Source organism: Mus caroli, unplaced genomic scaffold, assembly GCF_978045245.1.
Source record: "Mus caroli unplaced genomic scaffold, Mus_caroli_1 scaffold_7, whole genome shotgun sequence".
NCBI lineage: Eukaryota > Metazoa > Chordata > Mammalia > Rodentia > Muridae > Mus > Mus caroli.
Genome location: NW_028227262.1, coordinates 12018756 through 12041156, shown reverse-complemented (window position 1 = coordinate 12041156; position 22401 = coordinate 12018756). Strand labels below are relative to the sequence as shown.

The window sequence follows — 22401 nt, the reverse complement described above, 5'->3', positions numbered from 1 at the left end:
GAAACCATCTACACGAAGTGTGCAATTCTATTTTCTGCTTGTATTACCTGTCAACTCTGTAAGATGTTAGCCTGTTACCTCATTATAAAAGTAATGTAGACTCAATTTAATGAAAACGTGTATAAAACACAGAAAAGTACCCAGAGGAAAGCCAGAGCCTTTAAAGATAACCGAGAAGAGTTCATGCTTAGCCCCTGGGTTCAATCCCTAGCACAGAAATGACGTCAGATCAAGTCCGATGTGACCAATCCAAAGCCTGGTCAATGGCCACCCTAGCTCTGTAGTTTGCCATGCATCTAGCTTTCTCTCCTTTTCTCTCTCTCTCCCTTCATGGCACATTTCACATCTTATTTGTTTCTTTAACACATTTTGATTCATATTTTAAGGCAGTGTTTACTTACACATCCCTTTTATGTCTCATGGGAAGGTAATTGTCAAAATCAATACCTAGAATTAAACTTCAAAAACCATTTTGACCGCTTTTTTTAAATGGAACAGATTTCCCTCAAATGAGTGGGAGAGAAGGCTTAGCAGGTAGAAAAAAACAAACAAACAAAAAAACCAAACCACTGTTATATACTCTCAAGGACCAGAGTTCTATCCCTGGAACCTATGGTGGAAGGAGAGAGCTAACTCCCAAAAGATGACCTCTGATCTCCATGGAATGCACACAATAGTAAGAAGAATAAGAATGAATAATTTATAAATTCTTTTAAATTGTCACTAACCCACCCTGATTTCCATTTTGTTTTTCCGGTTTTGTTTTCTGTGTCCTTTCAATGGATTGCTATTTCCAGTCAACCTTGAGGGAGGATACACACACACCCTAGCATTGCTGTGAGACCAGAGTCTGGGTGGGAAATGAAGATAGTTATAGAACACTGAGCGGTAGTAGGGCTAAGGCAGGTATGAGGACTCCTGTGGTGAACAAATGATATGGCCTCAGCCACACGGCCACAAGCCCGGGGATAAGAACAGACCCTTACTGGATAAATACAGATTCATAAAATGCACTTGCTGTTGTGAGGGATAGTTTAGGTTAGCATGGGAGCCTATAAGAGGGGAATGTTTCAGATCAGAAGGACATTAAAGAAATCATATCCAAGACTCAGTAATTTCTGGCCAATTCTTCCTCATTCTTTCATCTCGGTTCAATCAGTCACAATGTCCTTGTGGAGCTCTTATTGACCCTCCTGAGTAAATACAAGCGCATTATCAGATACTCCCCACAGTACAAACAAACCTTCCGAGTCCCCACAACAGCTGAAGCCTTTCCTGTGTGTGCTAGTTCCTGCCTTCACCAGACTATTGGTTCTCAAAAGGCCTGGACTCTTGTTTGAGACCGCTGTTGTTCAAACACTCGGAGGACACTTGGCACTCAATAGGCATCCATTAAATACTTGTCCAAGGCAAGAAAGAAGTCAGAGAAGCCCAAGTCCTTCTTTCCAAAGAGTATGTGATCTTAAAGGGACAGCACTAATTTCTACAGACTGACAGTAAGTAATTAAGTCTCGCTTTGATGGGCTCCACTCAAAATCCAGTAGAGTTTTGTGGAAGAAAAACCACAACACACTTTTTGGAAGGACGGGCACTTGACTTTGCTCTTAAACAAGGGTTAGAATGTATAGGCTCCTCCAAGCACTAAAGTGAATTCCAGTTTCCCAATTGTGTTTTCAAATCAGTCTACTGCTTGGAGACAAGCATTTAGATAGAGGAATTGGGAAAGTGAGAGGAGTGGCATCTCAAGGCACACCAAACGGTTACACCATTCACAAGCTGCATCCCTGAGAGGAAGTCAACTCCACGGGAGACCCTGTGATGACATTTTCCTACATGCAGCCAACCACAGCGGCCCTTCCTTCTGGGAGGGGTGTTCTTAACATAGGAGGCTGGGGGACAGCCTTGAGCACCAGAGACTGACACAGGGCACTACAGTGAACTTAAGTAAGCAACAGAAAGGAGCAGTTAGTGTCACCTCACATTATCTCTCAGTAACACCACTGGAATTTACTGCCCCGCCCCACACACCTGCCCAGCTTTCTGCACAGTGTTGCTGGTCTTCTTCTGTCTGAAGCATATAAAAGCATCATGCTTGGGTCGGCTTCTTCTGACTCCACTCTGTGGAAACCTTGGGTGTCTTAAAGTTATTTTTAAAACCCTTATGTTCTTCACTTGCTCTTCAGCTCTTGTATTAATTTGGTTCCAAGTCCCCAAGAGTTTTCACCCAAGGACTACTGAGCAGGGGGTTCCCCTACAGAATGAACACCACCTCTGCACCGCGTGCTGCAGGGCGGTGTGAAAGCCAGACAGTTCTTGCCCAGCAAGCATGTAGACCCAGGTGAAGCCATGAGAGAGACAGCAGGACAAAGGGCGTGTGCCTGCAATCCCAGCACTGGGAAGGTGAACGAACCAGACCCCTGTGGCTTGCTTAGTACCAGGTAAAAGGTTAAATGGCTCTCAGAAAAACAAGGTACACGGTACTTGAGGAATGACATGGGAGGGTGACCTGTGCCCTCCGCCTGCACAAACTCAAACATCCTCTGGTACACATAAATGCACTCGCACACGGGAACACACATGGATATTTACGCCTATATTAGGTGAGTATGCTTCTTCGGAAATGGAACCTAGGTATCTGTTTCCATTTCTATTGCCTTCAGTTTTCAGTTTTGAGCCGTACAACCTTGACACAGCAGTAAATCCCCTCCCAAGCTGTCAGAGATTTGGCAGTTCACAAAACTCCCCCAGTATCTCCAAGTTTGCTCTCAGAAGACTCCAGAGCACCAGCTAGCACACCTGGTTGGTGTCTTCCAGGTTCGGAATAGCAATTCAGAGCTAGAGGGACTGGGCTGGGGGTGAGGCATTAGCCACACAGGAATCCCCCGCTGTGTGCCTGCAGCAAGTGGCAAGTCAATTAAGCCTGTCTAAACAGAGAGGATTCTCTCTGTGGGGCTGCTGTTGCAAGTGAGGGAGACAAAAGTTTCTTCAAAAGTTTTCTTTAGAAAAGAGAGAAAGAGAGAGAAAGGGGGAAGGCTTGCTCTCTCACAGTTGACTGGTTCATTCAGAATATAAATGAAACCTCCCAGCCTTGGGCGGATTTTGATCTGGTTTGCATTTCAAAACCACAGCAGCTGGTTTTACTGAAAAGTGGTAGCCCCCAGGGCATCCCCTCTCCCCTGTTTGGCTCTTCCTAGGAGCCTAATAAATGCGTGGCTTGTGTTCTGTTTTAAAAGAGCAGTCTGTAAGATTCTCGGAGGACGTTAGAGAAGGGGACAGAGAAATGTCAATTTGCTAAACTGAATTTCAAATATAGAAAGTCTTCCCACTGGGCCGCTGTAGTCTCACTTGTCACTGTGGTCATGTGGCATTCCACATGGGGGCTTCAGATGTCTAAACATAGGCAGCACAGAACTCTAGCGTTCCAAAGAAAACAGTGTGTTGCTGTTCTTCCTGCAGGGTTTTAAAGATAGGCTCAATCTAACGCCTAGGTAGCACCCAGATGGAAGTTAAGAGAGATCGGCTCACACAGGTAACAGAGGTGTTTTCTTTTTCACTATCAGTATCCTGCTATGGACTGGACTTGCAAATGCAGTTAAGGATACCAGTTTCCTTCTCCTGAAGGGTACAGGAAACTGGTTCATCACAATAGCTGCCAAGTGTCTCATTTAAGTAGACACATGAAACACATTTCTCAAGTCATAGGTGTTAGAACTTTTCTTGTGATTGCCAAGGGAAGAGTGACAAGGGACAAAATCCAGAGAGCATCACTAAGGAAGCCGCTTTCCGTCAAAGAAACGCCACTCAAAGAAGAGAGAACAGGTTGCAGTCAGATGAAGCAGACAAGCTAAAGCCATAGTAGAAACTTGACAGAATCCTAGGTTAGAAACAGCCGCAATTTCAGAGTTCCTCTCCTTCGCCCTCCATTGAGGCTGGTGTCAGTTTTCAGTCATGACTGAAAAAAATCTCACCTACCCAGTCTTGTTCCATGATGAAGCTAGCAGCTCTCAGCCCAGTGAGCTTCTCTAAATGCCATGACCTTCTTTGTGATTTGAAGCGCTTCTCTGAATTTGACAGGGAATCTTGGGGTATCTTGATTTCAATGTGATTAAATATCTCAGTCGAAGACATAACCGAGAAGGGGGTCTGTCATCAGTGTTTATGGTTTTAACTAAAAGACATGGAACAATGCCTAGAAAAACTTGGGGGTTTTGTTTGGTTGGTTGGTTGATTTGGTTTGGTTTTCGGTTTGTTTCCGTCCTCACCATATCTGCTAGCCTGGAACTCACTGTGTAGACCGAAGAGACCCACTTGTCTGATGAGTACTGAGATTAAAGGCGTGTGCTACCTACACCAATTTCTACCAAAACTTTCTGACACCACCCACCAAGAGTTTTACTATAAACTTAAAAGCTGAATCCTGGACTGGGAATACAGGGAAACTGAAAGTTCAAAGTCTGTCTGGGCTCTAGACAGTTCAAGAACAGTGTGGACAACATAGCCATACTCTATCTTAAAACAAATAAAAAAATTATCTTAGAGTTAGGAGTGTAAGTTATTGTTAGAGTGCTTGCCTAACCCACACAAGGTTCTGGGAACTTTAATTAAAGTCTACGTAAACTGTAGATTTATTGTGATTATAAAATAAACCTTACATTTTTAACATAAGTTTTGCTTTACAGGAGAGTTATAAGACATACTAGTCCACAGAGTTCTGCTATCCACCATTGCCCTATTGCTAATATTACATTAGCATACTCCTTGGTAAATGCCAGCAAACCAGCGTCAATTGCTCACGGAAGCCAAGACCTGAGTGTGTTATTGACCCCATGTCTCTCTGTCTGTTCCAGGATAAGCTCCGCAGCATTGTGTCATGCCTAGTCCTTACATGTCCTGGCTCCTGTAGACAGATATCTCCCCACTCCCCTTAGCTTTTGGACTCTATGAGACTCTTGGGTCTACCAGAAAGAGCTTATTACAAACTGCCTTAAGACAACACAGGCTCTTTCACTTGACTCTATGGGAAAAGCACGATCTGTAGGCCAAGCTTCCTTTGACAGGTCTGAAGGCTTTCCCTGTCAATGTCCAAATGGCAACATATACATGCCAACCCATCCCAGTGATTCTCACTCCTTTCAGAGTCTGTAGAGCTTCTCTCAACCACAGGAGACACAGAGATGTGCCATGTTGGCTTCATCTCATCACATCAACAGTACTGGCTTGTGGTTTGTCACTTGTGGTCACATCAGTCATGGACTCGGGTCTTTCCTGGGTTCCCACTGTTAAGTGGCTTCCCTCCTTCCCATTGTGTGGCTCTAGAAAAGTAGCCACTCTGTGGGTCAAAGCAGAGTACTGAATACCAGCCTTCAAGGCTAGTAACAGGAAGTTACTGTCTTGCTTCACAGAAAGACTCCACAACTCAAGGAGGGGGTGCCTTCACCGATTTTTAGAATTTTCTTCCGTGGGAGATTATTCTATCCTCACCCATTTCTTTCTTTATTCTGTGTCTTTATTAATTAAGCGGAAATAAATGAATAAAAAAGAGCTCCGCTCCATTGGCTAGAAACCCAATTATTTCTCTCCTGTGAAAGACCTGTTTCAAGAGATTCAGAAAGGAACGGGGCTATACTTTAGTTCTGCACTTAGGGACGGAATACCAATTTTCAAAAAAAAGCAGTCAGGAGAACCAGGGCATGGGCAAGACCCAACCCTGAACAAAAGACCTCAGCGAGCGGTACCACAGGACGAGCAGAATTTTAAGAAGGAAGCTTCATCTAAGAAGCTCAACAATTCCAGGAGTGAAAGAAAGATTCTGCTGTTCCGATTCCTAAGGAGGCAGGAGGTCTCCGGGGTCTTCTTCAACCAGGAGAAGACAAAGCAGAGACTTTGTGATAATTCCTTTTCTAGCCATAAGCATACTGGGGACCAGTACTTAGGAGCGAGAAATAGAGAGGAAGGTCACCCCGCTCGCCACAACTCATCCCCCAACACTTTTTCTCAATGTCTGCCTCCTGTTATCAACCTTGAAGCCTAGTATTCATTGACCAGCCATGAGGTCTACTGCAGAGACTCCTCCAGTGACTCGCTTCATTGAGCACTGCATATCAAATGTCACCAGAGATCTCATGTGCCACGTTTTTACTGTTAGGCGCCACTTTTTTCCCCTGGCAGTGACATTGACTACATTTGTACAGCTCAACATTTTCCCTCAAAAAGGTAAACAAATGAAGAGCTATCGGGGTCTGATGGACACAGGGAGCATGGGAAGGCAGCGATTCATGCTCCAAGAAGTTCTTAAGGAGATGGACAAGTCTGAATTCGTATCCCATTCTGATGTGTCACTGGATTCTAAGAGAGCAAGTCATAGGCTTTTACAGGCACTGTGAGAGGCACTTTAGCCACAGGTGAGAAGTAACATTTGCTATTTATCTTTCCCTTTCGGCATGATTGATCTTAGCATAAGTTCTCAACCTTCCTAATGCCGCGACCCTTTAACACAGGTCCTCCTGATATGGTGACCCCTAAGCATACAATTATTTTATAGCTATTTCATAACTTTAATTTTGCTACTGTTATGAATCATCCTATAAACATCTGGTATATAGGTTATCTGATAACACGACCCCTAAATGGGTCACAACCCACAGGTTTAGACCCACACTTAGAGCAAGGGACATTAGTGGTGAACACTATACTACAGAGGGTTCAGCTTCAGTTCCCTGTGCTCATCAGTGCTTCACAAAGCAAGCGACAGTTTTCTACCTCTGCAGCCCACGCTGACCTGAAACTCAGTATGTAGCCCAGGCTAATCCTGAACTCAATGCTACAGAAATCCCCCAACTGTTGGGATCGCAGGCGTGAGTTACGTCACCTGGATTGCACAGCATATCCTTACAAATGATCAAACCTACAAAGAGCTCCTGGCGTCTTCCAGCCGCTGGTGTTCGGAAATCTTTCCATGTTTCTAAGTCCTAAGTGTATTCCCCTAAGGTGATTTCACTTTAAAACTCTTTTTTTTTTTGTTTTGTTTTGTTTTTTGAGACAGGGTTTCTCTGTATAGCCCTGGCTGTCCTGGAACTCACTCTGTAGACCAGGCTGGCCTCGAACTCAGAAATCCGCCTGCCTCTGCCTCCCGAGTGCTGGGATTCAAGGCACAGCTGAAACTCTTATGACTAGGTCACAGTCTCCTTTTGCCAAAGCAATGAAATTCTGTCTTTATTAAGACCGTTAATAAGGTTTTATACAGTAGCCTAATGCAGATGTACACATCACCCCAGAACACATCCCATATATCATATAAGAAGATGCTGTGTCCAGGTAAGGAGTATAGTCCGATGGTGGAGGAGCATAGCATGGATTCGGCCTCTAGCACTGCAAAACCAAAAGGAGAGAAGTCTTCATGGTTTGGGTTCATCTCTTCCTGCCTGCCTTCCTGCTGAGGTGCTGGATATTCTGAGAGAATGGGTGGCCAGCTACAACAGTCTGTCCCTTCTCAGCAGCACAGTGACAGCTGCTGGCACCGTGGCTATACCGGGCCCCACTCACTCGAAGAGCAGAACTGCAGCTATCACGGTGTGCTGAGGTCACCGAGTCTAACATTCTAAGTCCACAGCAGCAAGTATGTGAAACTTTTGAGTCATGTTGATGACTCCCTTTCCAGATCATTCTGTGCCTTGATACTGTACTCACAAAGACAGAAATACATGTTTTCAAATATTTTTTTCCTTTATTTTCAATCATCAAGGTGTCTCAATGTGCTATTAGAAATTAGTATGGGACCAGTGAGATGTCTCAGCAGGTAAATGTGCTTGCCCCTCAAGCCTGTCAGCCTCTGTTTGCTCCCTGGAACACACCAGGAAAGGGGAACACTGACAACTGTCAGGCAGGCAAGAGTTATCAAGACACCACACACACACACACACACACATACACACACACACAGCAGTACTTACACCCACACCTATAATCCCTCCCCTTATATACCACACCCACTTACCCATACACACCCCACAGCATGTACACAAACATCCTCCCACACACACATACAAACACAGCCCAGTACTTACAACCACATTTATATCCACACTTACACCCGACCCCACCCCTACATACAAAACACACACACACACTCACACACACATACCCCTATACACTTACTTACAACCACATCTATACCCCAACCCCCATACACACACCATGGCATGTACATATACCCCCACACCTTCACATACCTATACACTATAGCATAAACGGTCTGTCAATGAATACACAAATACACAAAATAATTCTCAATACATTAAAAAAAATGGATGAAGGCCTCTAAGTTCAGTGGTTAGGACACTGGTAGTTAAAATGAACTGAGAAAGAGAGAGAAAGAAAAAGGTCACTTTAACTTTGGCTAGGAGGTACAGGGGAGGCCCAAGTTCTCTTCCCACTAAGAAGACAAATCAATCCTAAAGCAGTTTCCTGGATTCGCTGCTAACCAAGAGCTGCCAACAGGTCCTCTAAAATGTTCTTATCTCATGAAGGAATGCTCGTGGGAGGGAGTAAGAGAAAGGATTCGGGGGCTAGAGCAATGTCTCTGCAGTTATCAGGGTTCGCTGCAGGCCAGAGAGATGGCTCACAACTGAGTTTCCTTCTCTTCCAGAGGACCTGAGTGTGGTAGCCAGCATTCAGCACAAACGTCAGGTGGCTTCAGGTTAGGGGAGGGTGTGGTTGTCCAATACCTCCTGCCTCTGGCCTCTGTGGGAAATCACATACACTTACCACCCCGCCGACACAAGCATACACATTTATATTTAAAAATAATAAAATTAATTTTTTAAGTGCACTTGCTATTTGTTCCAGATGAACCAATTCTAGACTCAAAACAGGCTTCTCACAATGTGTGTAACTCCAGCTCCAGGAGATCTGATACCCTTTTCTGGCTTCTGTGTGAATATACACACATGACATAAACGTAAACACACATACAGAAACACACATACACAGTCACACACACTCAGACACACAAACAATACACAAAACACAACACACACCACACACACACAACACACACAACACACACACAACACACACACACACATACTGCAAAGAGAGCAGAGTACAAGATTCAAGAAGAACTAAGCAAGAATTGGTCTAGAAAGCAAAACAGCTTCCAAAACCAACAGAACTGAAGGCAGGCAAGATAAAGACTTCATAATGCACACTGAGGGAGAGAGACATCCAAGGATGGTTAGCAGTACCTGGAACAGGCAGACAGAATGCAGGGTGACACCCTGAAGCTGGGAAGGCCCAGGCACTGGGTCTGAAGACCCCCCTTCCCTAGGCCCTGAGGCTGAGTCAGGTGTGGAGGACAGGGCTGGCCAGGCACCCCTCCACTATGATCCCTGAAGAAGGACTTCTGCTACAGAAAGTCATCCGTGGTGAGGCTGCAGGGGACGTGAGATTAGTACCACTGAGAGCAAATCACAGTCAGATCAAAACTGAATGAGACTGAATTAAGGAAATCGTGTCGGACACAATTAGAAGCATCCGAACATTTGTTAGAAAGATTTTGTGTTAGGCAGAGAAAATCTAGTGTCTACTTCCCTCTGGGACTTTCATTCCTCCTGTGAAGACACTTCTTTCACATACAATGTCTGGCCCTGTAATTTAATATTCTCTCTCCACTCTTGGCGTTGCTGGGTATCACCAACAACTTCCCCTTAGCTTCCACCTGAAATGCAATGCCTTGTCATTTCTTTATTTCCTTAACTGTTTCTAGTAGAATAAAGGCTTTTGGAATAAGCACCTGCTCTTCTTGCATTCTCCTTTGTTTTTAATTTCCTAGCATCTTTATCTAATTTTCCGGGTCATCTCCTTTATTTATCATAAAAAGATATTCCTGGCTGCCCAGATTGATTGTAAAAACCCACGGGTTTCTCGGGCCCCACTAGCTACTGGGTTTCTATATGTTTATGGCCCTAATTCTGCCATTTTCTCTAGTTTGGTAGTTTAAACATTAACTATTAGTTCGTGGAAAGTTCAGGAGAAAAGTCACCTCCACCGTGAACCTGAGCCACTCAGGTGGACTATGAAATATGAGTACAAGTTTATACTAAAATAAAGGTGCCATAGCAACCAGGGTGAAGGAACACACAAGGACATTTGTGTCCGTCAGAGTCAGCTGATGTGTTGGCATATGCTGAGCTACCTTGTGTTATTATGTCAATAGGCACTGCTCTCCAACCCCAGGAAATACCCAAAGGGCCCAAGTGAAGCACTACCCTAGTGAAACAGGGCTGGTGGTTCAGGAAGAAGCATCCGCTCACGTCACTCTTCTAGGAAATAAGTCCTAGCTTTAAACGTGTCGCAGGAGCAGGAGTCTAAAGGAAGCCTGACATTCACCCTTGGGTAGAGAATTGGTAATTTACGGTTTTGATTATTAGCTGTGTTGTTGGTTTGCTTGCTTGCTTGCATGCTTGCCTTAGGCAAAGCCCATGGGAGTGAGTAAAACTTGGAACCCATTCTTTAGGAGTTAACCCAAAACAAGCATGGAGACAGCCCTGCATTCACACTGCCAGTCTAAGTCCTAAGGAAATCTTCCAGGGACATTTACTTATTCATGCAGTCATAACAATTGAAGAAAAAAGTCAATTAAGGCCAGTAAGTTAGGATCTATTCGATCTCGTTGTTGTTGAAAGTGCCTTCTAAATACTTATGTGCCTGGCCACAGACTGATGCGACTTTAGCCTGGGCCTGAGAGGCTCCTTTCCTGCGGGTGATGATGGTTGATGGTAAGACTCGTATTGGGTCAGTGCTGAAATGAGTGGCCGATGAGCACACGGCCTCCAATGGGATGCGTCACACCCCACCCACCATGCTCCTCCCACCATGCTCCACGGCCCAGGAAAGACAGGGCAGAAGGAACCTAAGAACTGAAGAATAGAAATGAGGGGCATGAGATGCTGCCACCCAGATATGGCATGGCTGTTGTAAATGTCTGTTAAAGGTCACTGAAGGAAGGGGTGCCATTTTCTCTGACTGTGTTGCCACCGAGGACTAATTAGGAAGAAGAGGTTCTGAGGGAAAGAAACGAGGTACCACACAGTAATAGAGATCACGTATAATACAATATATTCTCTCTTTCCCTCCCTCCCCACCTCCATCTCTCCCTCTCCTCGCCCATGCTTCTGCCACTCTCTATATACATGTGTGTTTATGTGTACTATATACATGTATATAAACACGTTTTGTGTACATATGAAACTGTGTAGGGACCTACACGTGGTTATGAGTGCTTGCTACTTTTGCAGAAGGCCAGAGTTTGGTTTTTAGCATCCTTATGGGATGAGTAATAGTCACCCGTAACTCCAGGCGAAGACTCCCATACATGTAGCACCAAACATAACACACACACACACACACACTAAAGGAAAAAAGAGAATAAAGTCTTTTAAGTCATGAACATATTCTACTTATTAATAAATAGTAGTAAATATGGCTTTTATTGTGGGAAGGAAAACCTTTCCCCCAAACTTCAAAGTTAACACAACAGCAGAAAACGTCCACACGCATAGCCTGAAGAAATCAGGTCCAGCTCACCACTTCATTAAACTAATCCAAATAATGCTCATTTATTTAGAATTTAAGTATGCTAGCTCCTGTGCCAAGCACTTAAATTGTGTTATTTTACTTAATTCTTACCAACTTAAAGAGGCCATTAAAACCTCTTATTGCCATTCTAATGGTTGTGGGACTTATAAAAGTTATTTATAAAATTTTAAAATGACTTGGCCATGATGCCAATAGTTATCCCATAAGAGGGCTGCCCCAAATTATGCTTTTAAGTGCTATTAAATACTAGTATTTCGTTTTCATTAATGGCCAATCCAGTACTAGGGCTTAAGCAATGCCAACAGCAAAAAGTTAAAGTCAAAATGATCTTGGTAAATCAGTACTCAATATTCATCCAGCATCGATCAGCACCAGCCAACCCAAGCCCTAACCCATTCACTCATCTGATGTGCCCGTCTGAGTTCTACAGCCGCCTGAGGTTGTTGCTGGGAACTGAACTCCTGTTCTCTGCAAGAGCAACAGGTGCTCTTAACGCTGAGCCTTCTCCCCAGCCTATGTTGTTGTGGGGTGGTGGCAGTGGCTGTTTTAGAAGGCAGAGCCTCATTCTATAGCTCAGGCTATCCTGGAACTCACTAGGTTGGTCTTGAACTCTCAACGTGTCTCCTCTCTTAGTCTCCTGAGTGCTGTGATTACCCAGTGTGAAGTACAATGATGGGCTCAGAGTTGAAGAATCCGTTACATCAGAAGCACTCAGCACAGAGCTGAGTGCTCACGATGTAGAAAGCCAAGATTCCCTAGGAACTGGCCATTATATTTTTATTAAATCAGCTTAAATGTAAACATAAATTGCTAATGGGATTAATGCCTCCCATGAAGGATAGGGCAGTTCTATACATTTATTCTATAGGAGACAAAACAGATATGATTCCTGCTGTGGTTTAGGTAAGTGTTCCCTAAAGACTGTGTGCATATATACCACCACTGGCCTTTGGTGCTATTGGGAGGTAACAGAACCTTTAGGAGGGATGTGATAGAAAGAAACTGGTCCACTGGGGTCATGACCTGACACTGTAGGACCTGCCCTCCCCCTCTGCTTCCAATTGGCATGGTGTGGTGGTTTAAATATGCTTGACCATGGGAAATGGCACTATTAGAAGGTGTTGCTTTATTGGAGGAAGTGTGGCCTTATTAAAGAAAGTGTGTCACCATGGAAGCAGGGCTTTGAGGTCTCATATAGATGCTCAAGTCTGGCCAGTGTGATCCAAAGCATCCTCCTGGCTGCCTTTGGATCAAGGTGTAGAACTCTTGGCTCTTGCTTCCATGATGATAATGGACTGAACCTCTAAAACTGTAAGCCAGCTGCAGTTAAATGTTTGCTTTCGTAAGAGTTACTTTGGCCATGCTGTCCCTTCACAGCAATGAAACCCTAACAAAATACATGGAAATAGTCATTTCCTGCCACAGGCGTCTATGGGGAAACTGTTGGGGACTACATCACCTTGGTGCGTGATCTTGATTTAGAATCACCTAGGAGACGTGCCTCTCGCTGTATTTGTGGGGGCATTTCTAAAGAGGCTTACTTAAGGCTGAATGACCCATCCTGAACTCAGGTGGCAATATTCCATGGATTAGGGTCCCCAACTAAACAAAAGAGAGTGTGCTGAGAACCAGCATGTCTCATGTCTGCTTCCTGACGGCAGATACGATGTGACCAGCTGCCTCACTTGCCTGCTTCCCCGCCTGACTCATGTGATGGGCAACACCTTCAAACTGTGAGTCAAGATAAATCATTCCAAGCTTAAATCGTTTTGGTCATGGCACTGCAAAACCTATCTAATACAAGTACCACAGGTCCACAAGAACCAGAGGCAAATTAGCATGTACTGAAACAGTGGGCCAAGGGCAACCTTTCTTGCTTATAAATTGATTTTCTTAGGCTCTATGTCAGAGTTATGAAAAATTCACTAGTACGGTTCCCATCTTTACTTAAAATCTAGTAGGAGAGCAACATAAAGTACATAAACTAACATAGAATATACAAATAGTCTTCTTCTCTTAGAAGAAAAAGAAAATTATAAAAGCTATCCTTGGTAAGGACATATGAATGCCCAGCGACTCAGGCCTGTTTAGGCTCTTTAAAAAAATATAGGAGACTGAGACCATAATTCTGATAACGTTATTTCAGAATTTCCCCATTTCATATTCAGGATAAGCAGCATAAAGAATCTATATATTTGTCATGTCTTTGATGTTTCCCCACTGGTGTACAAAAATGAAACTCTGCTGTCAAATAAACATATGCAAAACTAAGATCAAGGACACTGTTATGATTTCAGGTGTCTATCTGAAAATGAGGAATTAGAGGAAGGCAAACAGAGATGGAAAATCATACAAAAAAGCTAGTGTAGAATATGAACTATTAATGTTGAGTACATCAGCTTTAAGTGCCTGGGGCTGACGAATCAGGAAGCAGGAGGAGTCAATCAAGCCCCTGTTCCCCTCGGGCAGAAATGTAACTGTTTTTCATGGCAGCATGTCCACTCTGAAGCCAGTGTCAATTCATAAGCTCTCAAGAAATATTTGCCAGAAATTACATTCTTAAACCTGAGCACCTGGAATTAACAGAGCAAAACCACAACGCTCTGTAGTCCTTTAAAAGAAGCAAAATAACAGTGCTTGGATCAGCAAGAGGGAAAGGCACAAATACATGGCCGGCTCCCGGTCACACTGTGGATTTTGTCCGTGGGGTGCAGGCTGACTTGTTGGGGTAAGCAGGCTACGTTGGGCCAGCAGGAGGAGGGAATGTGGGAAATATCTCCAAGCAAGTCCTTCTTTCTCTCCATGCCCATAATTCCCATCTCTCAGCTACTGAGAAAAAGGCAAAATATGAAGAACTTGGGAAGAAATGCATCACGTTCTAGTTAAAATGAGGAATCTAAGAATAAGAAGTCAGGGCTAGAGAGATGATTCGGCAGTTGAGAGCACTGACCACTCTTGCAGAAGACTTGGGCTTAATCCCAGTACCCACATGGTGGCTCATAACCATCAGTAACTTCAACTCCGGGAGATGCTATGCCCTCTTCTGACCTCTGTGGGCACCTGTACACATGTGCTACACACCAACTTAAGACACATACATACACATTCATAATTAAAACAAAATAAATATTTAAAAGGCAATAAGTCATTTTTAAAAAGAATTACAAGTTGTCAACTTTTCTAAACAAAAATCCTTCTAAATTAATTCCAAGCGTCTGCGACATGAACTGGGTACCATTTAGTAAGAAAATTGTCTGATTTTTCAGCCAAACTGGCTTATGAAATCAATACACTAAGGGAACTAAATTTTACCTGTGTTGCCAACAAAAGTAACACAGAGGAGGAAGAGGAGGAGGAAGAGGGAGAGGAGGAGGAAGAGGGAGAGGAGGAGGAGGAAGAGGAAGAGGAGGAGGAAGAGGAAGAGGAGGAGGAAGAGGAGGGAGAGGAGGAGGAGGAAGATGATCCTTCACTTGTACGATCATCCGCCAGGATCACAGGAATCCCATGAAGTTTGTAAAAGCACGTCTCTGCCAGACTCAGAGGGTAAATCAGGCTTCTAGTGACAAGTCCCATGCCTGGAGCTACTAATAAACACTAGTAGTGGAATAAACTCCACCAGTCCACCACATAGACGACTATCTCAGAAGCTGGATACATTTTTTTTTAATTTTTAATATTTTTATTACATATTTTCCTCAATTACATTTCCAATGCTATCCCAAAAGTCCCCCATAGTGCCCCCCACTTCCCTACCCACCCATTCCCATTCTTTTGGCCCTGGCATTCCCCTATATTGGGGCATATAAAGTTTGCAAGTCCAATGGGCCTCTCTTTCCATTGATGGCCGACTAGGTCATCTTTCGATACATATGCAGCTAGAGACAAGAGCTCCGGGGTTCTGGTTAGTACATCATGTTGTTCCAACAATAGGGTTGCAGATCCCTTTAGCTCCTTGGGTACTTTCTCTAGCTTCTCCATTGGGAGCCCTGTGATACATCCAATAGCTGACTGTGAACATCCACTCCTGTGTTTGCTAGGCCCCGGCATCGTCTCACAAGAGACAGCTATATTTGGGTCCTTTCAGCAAAATCTTGCTAGTGTATGCAATGGTGTCAGCGTTTAGAAGCTGATTATGGGATGGATCCCTGGATACGGCAGTCTCTAAATGGTCCATCCTTTCATCACAGCTACGAACTTTGTCTCTGTAACTCCTTCCCTGGGTGTTTTGTTCCCAATTCTAAGAAGGTGCACAGTGTCCACACTTTGGTCTTCATTCTTCTTGAGTTTCATGCGTTTAGCAAATTGTATCTTATATCTTGGGTATCCTAAGTTTTGGGCTAATATCCACTTATCAGTGAATACATATTGTGTGAGTTCTTTTGTGATTGTGTTACTTCACTCAAGATGATGCCCTCCAGGTCCATCCATTTGGCTAGGAATTTCATAAATTCATTCTTTTTAATAGCTGAGTAGTACTCCATTGTGTAAATGTACCATAATTTCTGTATCCATTCCTCTGTTGAGGGACATCTGGGTTCTTTCCAGCTTCTGGCTATTATAAATAGGGCTGCTATGAACATAGTGGAGCTTTCTCTACACAAAGAATAAACAGGCTGAGAAAGAAATTAGGGAAACAACACCCTTCTCAATAGTCACAAATAATATAAAATATCTTGGCATGACTCTAACTAAGGAAGTGAAAGATCTGTATAATAAAAACTTCAAGTCTCTGAAGAAAAAAATTATAGAAGATCTCAGAAGATGGAAAGATCTCCCATGCTCATGGATTGGCAGGATCAACATTGTAAAAATGGCTATCTTGCCAAAAGCAATCTACAGATTCAATGCAATCCCCATCAAAATTCCAAATCAATTCTTCAACGAATTAGAAAGTGCAATCTGCAAATTCATCTGGAATAACAAAAAACCTAGGATAGCAAAAACTCTTCTCAAGGATAAAAGAACCTCTGGTGGAATCACCATGCCGGACCTAAAGCTCTACTACAGAGCAATTGTGATAAAAACTGCATGGTACTGGTATAGTGACAGACAAATAGACCAATGGAATAGAATTGAAGACCCAGAAATGAACCCACACACCTACGGTCACTTGATCTTCGACAAGGGAGCTAAAAACATCCAGTGGAAGAAAGACAGCATTTTCAACAAATGGTGCTGGCACAACTGGTTGTTAACATGTAGAAGAATGCGAATCGATCCATTCCTATCTCCTTGTACTAAGGTCAAGTCTAAGTGGATCAAGGAACTTCACATAAAACCAGAGACACTGAAAATTATAGAGGAGAAAGTGGGGAAAAGCCTTGAAGATATGGGCACAGGGGAAAAATTCCTGAATAGAACAGTAATGGCTTGTGCTGTAAGATCGAGAATTGACAAGTGCGACCTCATGAAACTACAAAGCTTCTGCAAGGCTAAAGACACCATCAATAAGACAAAAAAACCACCAACCGATTGGGAAAGGATCTTCACCTATCCTAAATCAGATAAGGGACTAATATCCAATATATATAAAGAACTCAAGAAGGTGGACTCCAGAAAGTCAAATAACCCCATTAAAAAATGGGGCTCAGAACTGAACAAAGAATTCTCACCTGAGGAATACCGAATGGCAGAGAAACACCTGAAAAAATGTTCAACATCCTTAATCATCAGGGAAATGCAAATCAAAACAACCCTGAGATTCCACCTCACACCAGTCAGAATGGCTAAGATCAAAAATCAGGAGACAGCAGATGCTGGCGAGGATGTGGAGAAAGAGGAACACTCCTCCATTGTTGGTGGGATTGCAAGCTTGTACAACCACTCTGGAAATCAGTCTGGCGGTTCCTCAGAAAATTGGACATAGTACTACCGGAGGATCCAGCAATACCTCTCCTGGGCATATATCCAGAAGATGTCCCAACCGGTAAAAAGGACACATGCTCCACTATGTTCATAGCAGCCCTATTTATAGAAGCTGGATACATTTATGACACACAAGATTCCACAGACTGCCTGGAAAGGGTCTGACGATCTAGAGCCCTGGATTGTGTAAGTTTCTGCCGTCGCAGGGGTGAGGGGCAACTAGGATGGCTAGGAAGAGAATTTGGATGAAGGCACACGTGGTTCAGGATGAAGAACAAGGACCCTAGGATTTCACAAGAGCAAGAGTTCTGAAAGGGCACGGTGGCTTGGTGACCTAGCCTTGGGGTTGACTCCCAGCTTTTCAGTGGCGTGCTTGACAAAGTAAGGGGACAAATGAGTGATTCTGGGCAATGCATGTATCTAAAACGCTTATGATACTAGTTAATTAAGTAAAACAGCCACAGAGCCATAGCTCCCCAAACTGCTGTTTTGAAAATATTTCCTTTTTATTGGGGAATTGAGTCCATTGATATTAAGAGATATTAAGGAAAAGTGACTGCTGCTTCCTGTTATTTTTGTTGTTAGAGGTGGAATTATATTTTTGTGGCTATCTTCTTTTTGGTTTGTTAAGATTGTTTTCTTGCTATTTCTAAGGTGCAGTTTTCCTCCTTGTGTTGCAGTTTTCCATTAATCCCATATACAGTTACCAAACCCAGACACTATTGTGGATGCCAACAAGTGCTTGCTGACAGAAGCCTGATATAGCTGTCTCCTGAGAGGCTTTGCCAGTGCCTGACAAATACAGAGGTGAATGCACACAGACATCCACTGGACTGAGCACAGGGTCTCCAATGAAGGAGCTAGAGAAAGGATCCAAGGAGCTGAAGGAGTTTGCAGCTCCATAGGAGGAACAACAATATAAACTAGCCATGTTGAGCTGCTAGGAGGTGAAGCCTAGCAAGCAGGAGTAGGTGCCTAAGGGTGTGAATCTGAAAGCTGTTATCGCTCCGGGTTCTAGCCTTTCACTCTGCCTTCTGGCCCTCCTTGATATCAACAGTCTCTGTCACAGACTCCTACACTCGATTGTTCCTGCATGCCTTCCCTGTGTGGACGGAAAACCTTTGAGACTCTGAGACAAAGTAAACCTTCCATTCCTTAAGTAGTTTCAGTGGGATAGCCCAGTCACCTTAAGTAGTTTCAGTGGGATAGCCCAGTCACCGTGGCTCATGAGTAACCAGCACACCCCTGCAATTATATCCTCTCCCTCTCCAGCTCTCCTCACTGTCTGGTGATACGTGTCATCCCAGCAGAACCTGGAATGTGAGGATATGCCAGTCCATCATGGGGGGACATTTCAGACACCCATGGGGTTAGGAAGAATGTGGGGTGAGGAGCGTGTTCCACTCTCTGCTCTTGGATATGTCACATACACTCACAAGCTTCCATTGAGCACTGATCAAACGGGGCACTGGGGCCTCTCTGTAAGGGTGCCCTGCAGCCTCACACTTCCTTAGACCTAGCAAAAGCCACAGGCTAACCTAGTCGTCCGCTTGCTGCTCAGGAGTTTACCTGCACAGATCATCTGCCAGTAGAGAGCAGGGTAAAACATAAGGTAGGAGGTGCACATGCATGTCCACTGATCTCTGGAGTGAGGGGAAAACATAGAAAGATGCATTCTTCTCTTGGGTCTCCACAAAGCTTGCCAATAACACAGAGTGTAGCTGCTGGAGATTCCATCTTTTGTTTTATAAAAACCTTCACTCCTAGGCAGACATGAGAATCCCACAGTACCATTCTCAAAGTCCTTAGCTGAGAACTCTCTGCTCCGCCAAGGGCCAAACCATTCCATTCCAAGATGATAAAGTGGAAATTTTTCTAGGAAACAAACCAGCATTCAGATTTTTATAAGATATGGGGGACACATTACAGGAATGGTGCTTAATCTCAGAAGCAACTGTTGAAACCTCAGAGAAGCCAGCAGCCAGCATGGTCCCTGACTGGGAGGAAATGTGGGAGGGTGTGGGGAGGACCTACAATGACTGTGTGCCAGAAAGAAAAACCAATGCCTCCAGCTAACCCAGGCCCAAGTGCTTGAGATTAAAAAACTAAAGGGAAGAGAAGAGAAGAGAAGAGAAGAGAAGAGAAGAGAAGAGAAGAGAAGAGAAGAGAAGAGAAGAGAAGAGAAGAGAAGAGAAAAAAATTACCAGTCTACTAGTGTAAGTGAAAAGGGCAGGCTCATCATGTGATGGTTTGTTTGTGCTTGGCCCAGGGAGTGGCACTGTTTCGAGGTATAGCCTTGTTGGAGTAGGTGTGTCACTGTGGGTGTGGGCTTCAAGACCTTCATCTTAGCTGTCTGGAAGTCAGTATTCTGCTAGTAGACTTCAGATGAAAGATGTAGAACTCTCAGCTCCTCCTGCACCATGCCTGCCTGGATGCTGCCATGTCCCTGCCTCAATGATAATAGACTGAACCTCTAAACCTGTAAGTCAGTCCCAATTAAATGTTGTCCTTATAAGAGTTGCCTTGGTCATGGTGTCTGTTCACAGAAGTAAAACCCTAACTAAGACAACTACCTACAAAGCCCCACACCTACCTCACGGGCTTTGCAGACCTTACAGAACTCAAATTACAGCAGTTTACTCTTAGAAAAGAACTGACTCTATTGTTCTTTCCTGCGACAGTGCTAGGAGACCAGAGCCAGGTATGTCCCTCTGAGCTCAGGAGCTGCCCAGTGTAGGTGCTGGGGATCAAACTCAGGTCTTCCTGAAGTGAAGGAACTGCTGATCAACCGCTGCGCCATCTCTCCTCCTGCCTCCATCTCTCTCTAAAAGATTTCCCTAAGGAAGTCAATAGTAAGGACATCTGACTGATCTCCTTTATGTCTTCAATCCAACCTCCTCAGCCATAGCTTGGAGCGTACCTCATTCTTCCATTCAGTAACCATACAGCATGAAGTTAGCGTTTTTAAATCTTGCAGTGAAGAACCACTCTCCATAATGCTCTTATTATCTATACAACTCTAGAACGAGGTAGACTGGGACGTACGGTCTTTTTTAAAAATAATCCCCGTGTATACTAAGTTTCTGGGCTAATATCCACTTATCAGTGAGTACGTATCATTTGAGTTCTTTTGTGATTGTGTTACCTCACTCAGGATGATGCCCTCCAGGTCCAACCATTTGCCTAGGAATTTCATAAATTCATTCTTTTTAATAGCTGAGTAGTACTCCATTGTGTAAATGCACCACATTTTTTGTATCCTGAGATATAAGATACAATTTGCAAAACACATGAAACTGAAGAAGAATGAAGACCAAAGTGTGGACACTTTGCCCCATCTTAGAATTGGGAACAAAACACCCATGGAAGGAGTTCCAGAGACAAAGTTTGGAGCTGAGACAAAAGGATGGACCATCTAGAGACTGCCATATCCAGGGATTCATCCCATAATCAGCCTCCAAACGATGACACCATTGCATACACTAGCAAGCGTTTGCTGAAAGGACCCAAATATAGCTGTCTCTTGTGAGACTAGGCCGGGGCTTAGCAAACACAAAAGTGGATGCTCACAGTCAGCTATTGGATGGATCACAGGGCCCCCAGTGGAGGAGCTAGAGAAAGTACCCAAGGAGCTAAAGGGATCTGCAGCCCTATAGGTGGAACAACAATATGAACTAACCAGTACCCCGGAGCTCTTGACTCTAGCTGCTTATGTACCAAAAGATGGCCTAGTCGGCCATCACGGGAAAGAGAGGCCCATTGGACATGCAAACTTTATATGCCCCAGTACAGGGGAATGCCAGGGCCAAAAAGTGGGAGTGGGTGGGTAGGGGAGTTGGGGGGAGGGTATGGGGGACTTTTGGGATAGCATTGGAAATGTAATTGAGGAAAATACCTAATAAAAAAATATTAAAAAAAAAATCCCCGTCCTGCCAGAATCTTAGCAATGCATGTTACAGGATTTGTGTGTGTATACGTATAAGTGACCAAAATAAATGCTACTACCCATTTTCCTCCAAATTTTACACTAGTGGCTGATTCATGTGCCCCCTGCTTGAAGCAAAACTGTCACGGAGGCGAAACTAGTTTAAGGATGTAGGTTTGAATTGAGATTTTTCTTTTAAATACTCACTGGGCACACTTGCTAAGACACTCCGTGTGAGTACACACACTAACAAAGCCTGCTGTCAGCGTGGTACGAGGTCAACCCTGATGGAACATTCGATCGGAAAAGCAGAACTCTGGGTGAAAGTCAAGCCTGTTTCCAGCAAGTCCGAGACTGACTCAGAGGAAAAGTGCTGTCCGCTGACTCACTCGCCCACTTCCTGAAACACCCAGTGTTTTTCTTGGAAGGGAGTCGCACACCGGCACCATCCCCATCCAGTTCTGATTAGACAACATAGAACCTAACCCAAACGGCCAAAACCACGTGAACTCCCAGGAGCTGGCTTTCAAAGCAGACAGCATTCCTCAAACAGGCAATGCCTGGTTCCGAGGGCGAAGACTTTCAGCCAAACACACATGGCCAAAGGATACCTAAGACAGCACACCACCAAGCGCTCACGTGTTTTCCTCTTTATAACATAATTTCTCATGGAGAAAGAAAAACCCAAATAGTTTTTACCTCCAAAATTAAAATTGCTTTTAGCTCCGAAAAATTTCCTCTTTGTTTGGGGAAGATGCACGTGTGTGTAGGGGTATGTATGAATGTGTGTGTGTGGGGGGGGGGGTGTACATGTGTCCATATCTGTCTGCCTGTCAGTCTGTGTCTCTATGTCTCTGTGAAGGAAAATTAGGTTTTCAACAGGCCTGGAGTTCATTAAGCAGTCTGAACTGATCAGCCAACGAGTTTGAGGGACCCATCTACCCCTAGCCTCTCGGTGCTGGGATTACAAGCACACACAAGCTTGTTTTAACATGGGTTCTTAGCATCAGACTGAG

At 44.1% G+C, this 22401-nt stretch overlaps 1 protein-coding gene across 8 annotated transcripts in view; it reads right to left on the bottom strand.

The window, feature by feature from the left end:
• Window positions 1-22401, bottom strand: part of Eps8 (EGFR pathway substrate 8, signaling adaptor) — a 174301-nt gene that overhangs the window by 65144 nt on the left and 86756 nt on the right. The window lies entirely within an intron of this gene.